Source organism: Pleuronectes platessa, chromosome 14, assembly GCF_947347685.1.
Source record: "Pleuronectes platessa chromosome 14, fPlePla1.1, whole genome shotgun sequence".
In the NCBI taxonomy this organism is placed as follows: Eukaryota; Metazoa; Chordata; class Actinopteri; order Pleuronectiformes; family Pleuronectidae; genus Pleuronectes; species Pleuronectes platessa.
The window spans coordinates 14,984,556-14,998,481 of NC_070639.1; positions in this window are offsets into that span (position 1 = coordinate 14,984,556).

The window sequence follows — 13,926 nt, forward strand, 5'->3', positions numbered from 1 at the left end:
GACACTCAGGTGCAGTGACTGCCACCATTGTAAAGGTCAAGTCGAGTCAATCGCACACAACAATGAGAATAAACACCAATTAGCCACAACGTTAAAGCCTCCTACCTGTTTCGGCTGTTTGGTGTCACAGACCGGGAACGTGACAAGGAGTCAAGGTTGAAGATGAGACTCAAAAACTATTTTATACAACAAATGGTAAGATTAACAAACAACTGGATCCGGACATCAGCAAATTTCGCTATGAAAGCAATGCTTGCAGTAGTAGTATGTGTAGAGTCGCTGTGTGTTTGTGCAGAGGCAGAACATGATGATAAAAAATAGATGTCAGCAGACGGGCCAGCCATAGTCTGGGAGACCCAGGTGAATTGCATGAGCTGATGACCACATGTGAACCCGCCCGGCTGACCATAAGAAGACAGACACTCCCAGACAGTGGTTTGTCTCATCAGTGAAAACATTTATCAATGTCACATTCACATGAGGGGGCCACTTCCCGAGTCGGAAAGGTTGTTCTCTGGTGCATTCATGTGTTGTGAATCACAACGTGGAAACAGCATGGACACTGAAAAATGGGACGTGTTTTCTGTTTTGTTTATTTTATTTCTTATATATATATATATATATATATATATTTTTTTTTTTTTAGAAAGACACTGAGATTCAAGAGCTTTTTGTGATGATGGCTGACGCCGGTGTTGATGTTCTATAAATAAAAACACGAAATCTCAACAGTGAATTTTTGTGTTGCCAATGCATCTGACCAGACGATCTCATGCTGTTCATATGTGAAAGGTAAACTCCAGAGAAAGTTCAGACAAAATTGTGAAGACATTCTCTGGAGCCTTCGACCCTTCTCAGAGGATTCAGAGGTCAGGGTCAGCAACAGGATGTACAATCTTTGCTGATTCCAGTACAAAGCTTATACCTGGTCAGTTTGGACCCCTCTGAACTGAAAGTCCTCACTTCAAGAGACGAGTGTACATTTTCCAATGAACACTCTCCTCTGTTGACCTCAACAACCCAACTCAGCTGTCTTTGAGAATCACATCCGTATTCAGTGAGCCACAATCTTAGAATGAGTCATTCCCTCATGGAGCGAACGTAGACAAGTGAGACCCATAGACAATATCACATTAGTTCCAGGTAGATGTGGTTAATTGCATAAAAAGCAACACGAAAATAAAAGCACATTTTACACCCAGCATACTGGTGAACAGTTTTATTAGGCTGCTCTAACAAATGACAATATCCTCCATTGTGGTTATTTGGATTCTCAATGAAAGTTATTCCTTGTGTCCACCGTTAAACTGTTGAGATTACAGTTCAATGTGTGTAGGTCCAGGCGACACTCTCCAGCTATCATTTGAACGGAGTGCTGAGGCACAGGCTCGTTGTTTATGGATTTGTATATCCCTCTTAAAGCTAGTCAAGCACAGCTAAAGGTGGGCACATACTCCATATTTATGAAATTGGCTCTGTGTGAAATTGGTTTTTGCCTAATGGATCCCTGCATGGGTGCTCTGCCTGATACCTCTGCCTTAGCTTATCGCCCCGGAGTCACACTGAGGACAGAGACAGGGAACAGGAAGAGGGACAAATAAAAGGGAACAAAATTTAAAAAAGAAAACATTTTAAAAAAAAGCATATAAGTGAGGAATTCGTAAGGGAAAAACAAATCAGAAAATTCTGAAATGACCTTTTTCGATACCTCAAGATTCATAACTACTTTTTAAAGCTCGTAAAATGCATCACACGCTGTTACACAACATTAAATGATTCAATGCTGTGCACAACTGTGTCTTTGTTTCAGATGCGTCAGGTACATAATATTAAATGACTGAGAACTAATGTGCAGTGAAGCACACATCCCTCAACTTACAACCAATGCAGTACATTAATTATCTATAATTAAAGCTTAAAGATATGCGCGGACATTTTCCCGAAATAATATATAGGGGCAGAAAACAAGATTCTCAAGGAAAGGACCAATGCTTTTGATTTGCTCTAAACACAAAAACACTATTTCCAATTGTGGAATTTATACGTCATGTCCTGCCTCCACCGTGCTCTACCACGGTACAACTCCTCACCTGAGGTTCCGGATATGTTCCTGTTGTAGTGAACACATCTGACCCAGACGACCTCCTCCTGCGTTCTTCTTGTGTAAAACACTTGAAAATTTGTTCTGAAAATTGACTTTAATTTCTGGAAAAGGCTTTAGTCTCTTCTTGAGTGAAAGTTTGTCCTGCTCCAACTTCCTGACACACGGTCCAGCTACAGTAGAGAGGCTCAGCAGAATCCCGATCATGTAGAGCATACTAGAGGAAGGGGTAAAACGCTCAGTTTGCACTTGAAGAACCTCCACAGACACCTGTCAGATGGCTTACGATGCTGAGGTCACTCCACGCTGTGTGACACTGAAAACCATCTCAGATAGCAGAGAAAGAAGGAGCAGTGAACCCCCACTCCTACAAAGCATCAACAAGAAATGTGTAGTCTGCATCGTAAAGTCAACAATCACCTTAGACAGGACAAATCTTGTATTGTGAACCAGCATCTGAGCTGTCTGCTTTGATATCTGGATACTGGCCCCTTGTTCGTTTCATTCTTTGAGTGCTGCCCGACCCATTTACCCACAACTCAGATAGCTGGATTGGTGGTAAAAACACTTCACAGTCTGATTTGGGCTGTAGAAGGTGTTGAAGCCTAACGAGAGCAGCGACAAGGTGAGCGCCATAGAATCTTTTTTAAAATGTGCAGTGATTACAAAGTGATACTATGGTGCATCAACAGCTAATAATGGCAGATATGTGAGGAGTTCGCTGACACACGAGAGATGCAAAAAAAACTATAAGAACACAAACCTCTCCGACAAAGACGTGAGGGAGATGTTGGTGATAAAATCCAGCGCCGGGTAACGATGTGCTCTAAACGAAAACACGTGACCTCCCGAACACAGATTTCTTTGTTGTTGTGAACGCCTCTGAGCGCAGTCTCTCCTGCTGTGTTGTTCATTAGTGAAAGGCAACCCCAGAAATGATTGTCCCTAATCTCCGGACATCCTGCCAAGGTCATGTCTGAAAACTGCGATTCAAGCTGATTTGTAGTAAGCAGCAAAGTCAGCCCCTGTTAATAGCAGGTATAAGGTATAACATTTTTAAGTTTCCTTTGAGATGACATGAGCTGATTTAGTGAAGGCAGCAGTATCTTACAGAGACACCATAAACCTAAATCCCCCTTTTAGTCAGAGAAGTGGTGGCAAATATCTCCCTGTCCCTGCTCTCAGCAAAAAAAAAGAGGCAAAAAATACCAAGGATTTTAGGGGAGACACAGACGGAGCGTAAAAGAGGGGGAGGGAGGGAGGGAGGGAGGGAAGGGGAGAGGGAGGGGTGGATGGATGAATGGATGGATGAAGGTTGGCTGGAGCTGTCAGTCTCATCTCTCTCCTGTCTCCCCTCATCCATCCTGGCCGTGCTGACAGCAGCCTTCCAAGCAGAACACTTCATGCCTGCCGGGTGATTCATATTCCCTACCTGCACGGCCGCCAACACCTCCGCCACCACCACCACTGACACAAGGAGACAGACCTGCAGGGGAGGGAGTGGCGGGAGAAGCGAAAGGGGGGGATTTAGAAGTCCAACACAAAAGGAGGGAGTGAGATGTGAGAAAGGGATCCATTTGGATGGCCGCATGCAATAATGAAGATGTTGGATAATTGATGTGGTGAGAGAAGTTCAAATCATTTTCTGATGTGAATACAGAAGAGGCTGCACAGGATCTTTGGTTTCAGAGATAAATTCCGTTCATGTTGAGGCACAATTCGTTGCTATGAGTTAAAGAGATTGATAGATTTGTGTGATTAGAAGATAGCAGTGAGTGGAAGATAGCAGAGGGCTGGCAAATCAAATCTGACCCATCTGATCTCGCTAACTACCTTTTCCATGTTTCGCCCCCTGGGAGGCGCTACCGGCCTCTGCATAATACATATAGATCCTATCCTCTCTTCTGCCACTTAACTACAGAATATATCCCTGAATTTATGACACATGATCTAAATACACGTATGTAGGATTATTATTTATGAACTATTATTAGTGGTGCAATGTGTTTGTCTAAGTGTGATGTTGTTGTGAAATGAGTCTTGTTAGAATACAGTATGGAAAATAACCTCCACCATCTGTGCCTGTGTGGTCATTCAAGTCTAGTAAGCACTCTTGTGCTGCAGAATTCGGCAACACAGTCTCAACCAGCCATTTCCTGTAACTTACTTGTAATTTGAAAAGTGAAGTATTTTCCTCTCAGCAGTTGAAAAAGTTAAAAATTAACACGGCAAATGAATAATCATGATCGTTTTATTTCCCCCTCTGACTTCCTGAATTCTAATAAGTCATTGAGGGAACTGTTCATCCAATCTTTTCATCCAAGACCAAATTTATATTGTACAATAGAATTATACATCAAATATTATTCTGTCCCTTGACTTTTGTAATATTATGACTTTCTACTCGTTGTACTATGACTTTGTAATATAATTTCTCATTAAATTACAACTTTATTCTCAAATTATTCTTTTCTCGTTAAATTGCAACATTATTCTATTAATATTATAACTTTTTTTCTAGTTTAACTAAGACTTCTGTTCTCGTAAAATTATGACTTTTTCATGTGAAATTTAAACCTTTATTTATTTCAACATTATTCATGAAATCTCAGATCTCAGAATTTGTCATTCTCTACTCAGTCCAAATACTGAGTCATGCAATTTTACTTTTTGTAAAATAAAATACTGACAATATATTTTGAGATACTTTAGCATCCGTTAAGTTAAATCTTTAAAGATTTACTGAAGCCACCTTGTAGCAGCCGATAACGTTTGTTCTTCATCAGGCAAATCATCATTGAATCCAAAGAGCTCCACACACTTCTCATCAAAAATAGATCTCCGCCTGGACGAGGGTCGACTGTGTGCTTTTGTAGCCTCATGTAACAGAGAGGTGATTGGATTGAGAATAATTCCCTCTAATGACGAGGCCTGCTCAAGGCTGTTAGTGGTAATGAGAACACTGTACGTGCACAGACCCAGAAACTACCTTGCCTCCCAGTGCACCTCACCTGTTGGGACGTGAAAAACCCACACACACGCACACGGACACACACGGACAGAGACATGTACACATCCTTACACAGGGATATAAGCACACACTGGCATGCTGTCTGTAGCTGCTTTATGTTCTTTTCTGGTTTCTTTTGGTCGAGTGCAGTTCACGCAAGATAGTCGGGACTGGTGAAGGACATTCACCGTTACCTTGCAGTGGCTGTTTCTCTGCTCTCACTGAGCCCCGTGGCGTTGGCAGGAGATTGGCATGGCTCCACTCTGGTGCCCGGTGCTGCTAACTGGCACGTATGGTGTGTCGCAAAGCCACCTACCAGGCACACATGTTACGTGTTAGTTGCCAAGAATGGCATTTCCGCACCCCTGCCGGACATGGTGTGAACGCAGCGGAGCGTCCCTCTGTCTACCTGTGTCTCCATCCCCCCGACCCCTCCACTCCCACACGATGCCACACACACACACACACACACCTGCAAACCACAAATGTACATGCATGCTTAGTCGCACGCAAAGAAACCACAGCTCAGACACACAAAGCTATAGCGTGCCCCTTGAAAAGGAACAGATGCCGGTGTTAAGGCCCACACACATAAAGAGGCATGCAAATAAACACCCACTCGCCAACACACACACACACACACACCTTTGTATTCACAATCACACCCAGCCTGCAGGCAGATTGTGTATCATAGTATTGGGAGCCTAACCAAGTGATGCATGGCTGTGGTTCTGTAATCATAAAACTCATCCGCCGTCCCCTGTGTGGGAGTCACAGCAGAGTATGTGAAATAGTAGCACTTCAGATGCAGTGCGTAATGACGGACCGCCAGATGCTCAATGGAATGCTCAATGGAGCTGATCACTGCTGAGTGTTGTCACGAAGCTCCCCGAGTACCACGTTATTCCCACCGCCACTAGCAGGCCGGCCACCGCTGGTAGCAGTCAGGCGGGTCGCTCCGGAACAGATGCTGATCTCTTCATAACCACTTGGAACGTTGGACGGCTTTGTGTCTTGTTCAGCAGTTTCAGGGGCCTCACTTTGCACACGAGAAGCAGTCTGGGAAAACGAGGCTTGACACCTGAAACTCTCGTTAATGATTCACTCTAATTCTGTGCATATTTAACAATTACAAAACCAGCAGCACAGTTAAATAGGGCCCAGCACACTTTTGTTTATTTATGGATGATCAGATCATTTAAATAAATTGGCCTAACATTTCTACCTACATTTGTGATAGCTCTGATTTCGACTTCTGTTTATATTGGTAAAGCCAGATGGTTTTATATCAAACAATCCCTTCGGATCAAATTCCCTCACCATGAGAATTCCTGTTCTAAGTGCTATAATTCCAGCAGGGGGAGCTATTGCAGCTCATCCTGATATACTGAGTACCTCATTGGCTCAGGCGCTGATTAACATGTGTGTAAAAGACTCACTACAGACATACCTGGGTTAGAAAAATAAAATATGGAGAAATGTCAGACTGCTCCAGTAAAGTGCCGTGACTCAGCAGCAAACATGTAAGTGCCTGGAGAAGTTCAAGTTCAGTTTCAAATCTTTGGGTTTCCACATTCAGGAGAACATCATTTTACTGGTCTTGTCTCAAGTATTGCAAGTTGTCTTAGAAACGTATTACATCCTAATATATGATGCACATGTTTCAAAGGGCGTGAAGGCAAATCATGTAATACACAATGTCCTATACTATATATATTTGCCTGGATTTAATCTCTGATATCTAATTGAAAAGGAAACAGAGTCAGTAACATATTGACACGTACATGTGCACAAAAATGTTTTATACTACTACATATTAATGGCATCTCAATAAAGTGATTGAAAGAAAACACAAGATAACACAAGTTTCTCCTCATGCCTCATTTCAGCCCCCACCGGGTGTCGGCCACAGATGATTGAATTAATTCACAATAATGATCTCCTCCTCATCCATTCACCTGCTGTGTCTGTGATGTGGAGGTGATACTACATAGTGAGTTAACATATGCGGAATCCTTTGACAGGTGAACACTACAACTAGGCTCTGATGTCACTACAATAATCAATATCCAATTGATTATTTGCAACACCCCCTTCGTTGGCGGCATCAATAACTTACCGCCTTCACTTCTGTTTGTACAAATCCCCATTTTAAAATCATATTTGATACAATATTGAAGAGACATAAGTCAACTGTCATGATGGACTGGAATTAGCACTTAAAAAAATGTAGTTTTTAATTTACCTTCAGGGTCTTGTCTGTATTTATGGTTGCATGTATGATTACCTCATGGTTGCATGTATGATTACCTCGAGGAGACATCGCAGAGACCCCGCAGTACAGGGACCCCCCACAGGGCCATCGTCTCTGTGTGCAAATGATGTCCCTCTCATGCCGTCTGACTGTGAATGTGTGTGTCAGTACGTGTCTGTCCTCCCCGTGGTGGAGTCAGGTGACCTCTACACCAAGTCACAATGTCACTCGCTGGTCAGGACTTGGCACCGGTGCTGGTTGTTGTTGAAAAAGAATGAAGCAATGCTCAAAAAATATTAGAAAAATAAAGACAAACTTCTAGCACTAACTAAATCTCCAAGCTGTACATACATCGTCTGTGCAATGTCCTCATGCCAGCAATCGCATCAATGTCTTGTCTTTTAATTTCTAAAATATGCAATGTTATTTCTGCAAGACCATTGTGTTCATTCATCTCCAGGTGCTCTTCTGAAACATCATTCTTTCTAGTTCTTTTGGCTACTTCTCTCATGTCTGTGGTGTTTATCAACCAGCCACAGATTACATTTCCACATTACATATAACGTCATGGAAAACGATGGTGGAAGAAGTACTCCATTCCTTGACTTCATTAAAAGGACCAGTACAGCCATGCAGTGTTCCATTTAGACCAGTAATTGTTGGCTGCATAAGTATGAAGAGCAAAATGTAGTTCAAGCATCCCACTGCAAGCCCACCTACACCTATTGGATGTGAGTAGCTGTCAATCACATGGTATGTGGTTTATCGTATTTTTTCAAATAATTGGGACCAAAATTTATTAAAAAAATGCTGTTTTAAAGACTTAAAACTAGCACGTGAGACAACAAACTCCTTGTGAAATGGTTTACTCGTGTTTTTAGTCTCAGAGCAGACTTTTATAGAAACTGACTTCTTTTTGCAACTAGTGGAGTTGCCATCTGCTGGTCATTTAAGAGAAGACCGGGTTCAGGCACTTGCGCGTTGGCTTCACTTCCATGACTCCATGTCCCGGTTTTATATACAGTCTATTCATCTTCCAAGTTCTGTGACTGACTCTCCTCTGTGTCGCTTTGTATTGCACCTTCTTGCCTGATGGAATGCAAACAATTTTGCCATAAAGAGTGATTTTTGGCACAACAAAATAAACAATACAGAGCACTAAGAAATGATTGACGTTTAAAAAAATACTGGGATGATATATATTGTTACATCGCACTGCAAGCAAAACTCATTTTGTAGACCCCGGCGACACAGACCTGCGGAGGCCCCTGGTCCAGTTTTGCCCGAGAACTCCATTTGTTAATTCAGCTACTGATGCTTTTTGGTTTGAACTTTACTTCTCCACACTCCATGAAAAGGAACAGAAAGTAATTTAAAATTTGCAGAACCCATACTTGGAATTCATTTCAACAAATAATAGCTCTAGGCTGTTTGTTAAGTTTATCCTCATGCATGCATTTTAAGCAAACAAAAGAGGAGAGAAAGGAAGTATCATTAAAAACTAAATTCCTCAGCTTGATAGGATAATAAAAACTGTATTGTTTCATAGTCTGACTAATCTGCTTTCTAGAGCTGCCACCAGTGACAACAGACAGCCGCTCAAACCAGTATGTGTATACACTGTAAGTATACGTGTTTATAATATATGTGTGAGCCTTTTTTTACTTTATATAAGTATGAGTTGGATACAGCACTATGACTATTCAACCTCTTTCATCTTTCTTATTTAGTTCTTTATTTTACTTTCTATTTACGTCACTGATTATATATTGATATAGAATGTAATCAATTATGTTTCAGGGAGACTGGTAACTGAGAGACCACCACAATTTAGCAGTTTGTCCTCGTTAAACGTTTAATGAACTGGCACCTTCCTGATCAGACATGTTTTAGTTTCCTGACAGGTGTCCCGGATAAAAAAGAATCTACTGCCAGAGGCACTGCATTAAAGATGCATTATGTTCATTAATATTAACAAATGGATGAACGCGGAGTTAATTTCAGCCCTATTGAATTCTTTCTATTTATTTTTTGTATTCATCTCGGGTAGGAGAGGCGAGACCAGTAGACAAACAGGTCGAAATGATAACCCCCCAGAAATCACACTCAAAACAAACAGTTATCGTGAGACGTCTGTGAGAGAAGGCCCTTTGTGGGATTAATAAACAATAAGCAGCTATTTATCTATATTTATTTATGTGATAATTGAAAATTCATGATCTGTCCAAACAAATGTTGGGAGAGAAACCTGAATAGTCATCCATTTGCTTAAAATATACAAATAGTTAAATGCTTCTATAATTGCTGTGCAAGCTGCATATGCCCACTTGAGGTTACGACAACCTTTCAAAGATAATTACATAACAGACGAGGTATGTTACACAGTCTCGCTTCCTTAAGAGCTGACATTTTGGAGAGGCAAAGTTTCCTCTGCAGGATTTTTTAAAGGAAACTAAGATAAGGTGGCTGATGATGAGGAAGATGAGGGACAGGGCTGAAGAAGTCTGTCCTCATCACAGGAACAAGAGAGATGATGAACCTTTGTAAACACCTCCACTTGAGGTGTTTGCCTGCATAGCTTCTGCAGTGGAGCCTGTTTTTTTCCCAGGCTCAGCCGAGGAGGGTATTTTTATGTTAATTAGCCACTTTGTGCTGCACTGGTTGTTCTCTGAATGCTCTGTTAGAGTCACTTGTTTCACTCTCCACCACCTGTCACACCAAGAAAAGATGAAGAGGGGGGGGATTGAGTGAGAACAAGGCAGCTGTACTCTCGGCTTCTCTTTTTTGTCAGTTGAAGACAGAAAAAATCCAGGATCTCACCTCAGCTGCCTCCTCCATCTCAGCACATCGGGCCCGGTCCACGTCCACATGCTATCACACGAGCAAGTGGAGAATATAATTAGCTAAATCTGCAATTGGCCCCTGATCCAATCTCTGAAGATGTCCCCCTCTTGCCGCGCCACGAACGGGCGCAAATAGGAAGGGGACCGTGAGACCTGCTGCAAGAAAAGCGAAAAACGACCTCATCCTCTATTTGAAATGAACTCTTATTAATATTTCAAAATGTTGGATATGAACGTGGCTTTGAAGAGATGAGCAGCCTTTTCCCCAGTGGAAAAGAGGGGCCGTGATTGGGAGCACTGGCGAAAAAAAGGGAATTACACAAGAGAGTAAAAAAAGTGGCTCAGAATGGGTCTCTCTCTCTCGCATACACACAAAAAAAAACTTCTCTGTGCATTTTGCCTGCACAGAGGAGAGAGAGACGCAGGAGAGTGTGTTAAGTGGTTAAAAAGACCTGGTAGAGGAAAAAAGGTAGAGGGTGGTGCTTTGGCTGGTGTCTCTGTCATTACCCCTTCATTTTGCATTTTGCAAACTGCCAAGCCAGTTACTTAATTTCCCTTGTCGCCCTTCACTATGACAGAAGTTTTAGTGAGTTAAAAGCAAACCTGCAGAGGCCGCGCTGCCTCCGAGAACTGTGATTAAAAAGTAAAATCAAACGATATGAATTTCGGAAAATATGGTCAAAGATGCAGCTGGTTGTTGGATGTAATCAGCCAAAAGCCCAAAGGATTCTACTTATAATACATCACATAGATAGTTAGTCCCATTTTACATCTCCACACCCTGGAAACACAGACTGTAGACACACACACATACACACACAGACACACAAACAGACGTATTCGCGAATAGAAACCATTCCTCTTCTATCTCACAGATGCAGTACTGTGGCCTAAGAGATTTGTGAGCTCATTTGCAGGCACATTAAAGCTCCACTCACTCCAACTTGGAAAAATATCTCAGCCTTTTGACAATTTTTTATTGTAAGAGGCGCAAAACTCATTTCGGCAGTTGACACTTGGGTATAGATATCAGAGATACATGTATTTTTTTGGAGAGGAGCTGGTGTGGGGATGCAAGGTATGTCTGGAAATTGGATGTGTAAGCATTTCTCTGGTGCAGGATGTGTGGGGTCGGGAGGATATAGAAAACAAGCACGACATTTCGCTGTAATGATGTAAACCAAAGTCATCTGTAACAGGGAGTGAAAGGAGCTTCTGAGGGGATTTCTCTGGGAGAAGTCCAAACATGCTCAGACCGAGTCAAGAGACAGAGATGCTACGAAAAACTTCCTGTGAGGTTTACTTCCCTTTTTAACATAATCTCAAGTAGCAAGGAAATCTATAGTGGTGTTTTCCTGGGTGAAAAAAGAAGTGGACGCTATGAGAGCTTTTGGATAAAGGCTTGTCGCTTCCTTGCTTTGCTACGGCATTCTGAATCCATTTGCTTTAAAAGCCCTCTTCTGCCAAGCAGCTAGTCAGTGATTAGCAGAGACAATTACCCACGAAAGACCTGCCAACAAAATAGGGTATGCAAAACCAAAAAAACCCATAAGCTTGTGGAGAGCACCTCAGCTCCACCGGGGACCGGCTGTACTGCGCTTCTGGCAAATGTATACAAACGTAATAGGATGCTTTCATTTAGCCCCACATGTACATGCGGCACCTCGACATGTTAACAGCCAGTCAAGCTGATGTACTTGTTAATGAGCTGGAATCAAACAAGCCTCACAAAGAATCATAATCCTATGAATGGGACCGGCAAGAAAAGAATCAGAAGAAAAGGCAAAGCATTGTTCACCAGACCTAAAAATATAGACTTCCTGTACCTGTTTCAAAGTAAAAGCACTCTAGCCTTTCTGTTGACTGAAATCATTAAAGGTTTTGACTGGGCAGGACCAGAAAATTCAGTAGTCTTACCAGGAACCTCCCCCTGATACTCTCCTGCTGCCCAGAGAGCTGTTCATCTGTGTTTTTAAAGTTTGGTCAAGCTCGAGCTGGTACACAGAACCCTGAAATGTAGAATCCGTTGTTGCACTGTTGTCGTGGAACAAATCACAACCATTTATCAGAAATACAGAGAGGCAATTAAGCAGTTTCATTCACAACCAAGATGGCTGCCGCTAATGTGTAAAGGTCTGTTGAATCGGCTTTGGAGATGATATAATGAAGAACGAACAACTGCCAGCTGTAATCTAAAGACATTGTTCTGTCCCTCTATAAGACATCACACTTTGCATTGTTGTAGGTCTGTTCTGCAGCTGTTGACTTGATACAATGGCTTCAAAACACAATCACTACTGCTCAGACTCCAAATGACATCCTGGCAGCGCCCGATTCTAGAATAGATTTGCTGTACAGTTGGAGGAAGAGTCGACAGTCATTGATCTGAACACCAAACATCCCCACCTCCCACTTTGAACTCATTGGTGTCGAGACCCCCTGAGTGCTGCGTGTGTAATGTCGGCGGCATAATTTATTCATGTAGATGGGAGTGTTTGGGTGGTCCTTCTTGAGACTGGGACACAATCTCTGCTGCCGGTAAACACCACTTTAATGGGCCCGACTGGCCGGGAATAGCTGCGGCAGCTGGGGGAAGACGGCATATATAAGAAATGAACAATAAGGATCTGTCATATACAAGCAAAAAGCAGCGAGAGGGAAAAAGTGGCAGCGTAGCAAATGTCTCCGACTAGAAAAGGGCTGAGGGGGATGACAATGTGCTGGCGTGAGCTCTTGCAGTTCCCCCTAGGGTGTTAGTACTGTATGCTGAAATGCTCTGAAATGTTAGTGCTGGCCCACTTTGCCTGTCTGGTACAGTGATACAGACAGAGAGTCATGCTGGATGCTTAACTCCAAAGTGACATACTTGTAAGGGAAGGTCCTGGGAGGCGGTGCAGACCGGGGGCGGAGGCAGCTGATCAATCAGGGCATCAGAACACAGACATCATTCAACAATCTGAAAAAATGAAACAACTGATATAACTTATAACCTATATATAATGTTGGGACTGAGGCTGGACAGTAGCTGGATAGTTTTTCAAGTGTCTGCTTGTAAAGGTGTGACAGAGAAGAAACCAGGAGCTTAGAGGACCACGTGAAAATATAATTTACATCTGTATCTTGTTATGAGAATAAAACAGCCGTACCGTTCTTTATATTTACGTGGGTGTGTCCAGGTGCGTTGATGCCTCAGACTATTGTGGGCGACATTTTCTCATTTCCAATGTCAAACTAAAGAAGTCATGTTTTTCGATCAGCGACAATCGTAGCCGGCGCTGATAAAACTACTGACTACTGCAGAGTCATTTGACCCGGGAGGGAAAGACGATTCTATCCATTCCTATGGCAGACAAATGCCAGATGTTTGTGGATGTTAGTGAGCTTTTTGATCAGTAGAAAATGGGCTTTGCATACAAGTGGGTCTGAAGAAGAAAATTTTCTGATATGTTCCTCAGGAGCTTCATTAGGGCAAGCCAATCATGGTTTAAGACACAGAGGCATAGATCCTGGGAATGAGGACTAGACAGCCAACTCGAAGTGAGAAGCTGAAAAGTCAGTGGAGCAAAGCTGAGCGGACGGAAACTCCCCACAAAAATCAGGAGACAAGGAAAGTCTGCGAGCAAAAAAAGAAAGAAAAGGGCCTGGTGCATAGAAAGAAGATGGAGCTTCCCTTTCTTCCTTGTTATGTCATGTTGTGATGATTTGAAGGAACATACAG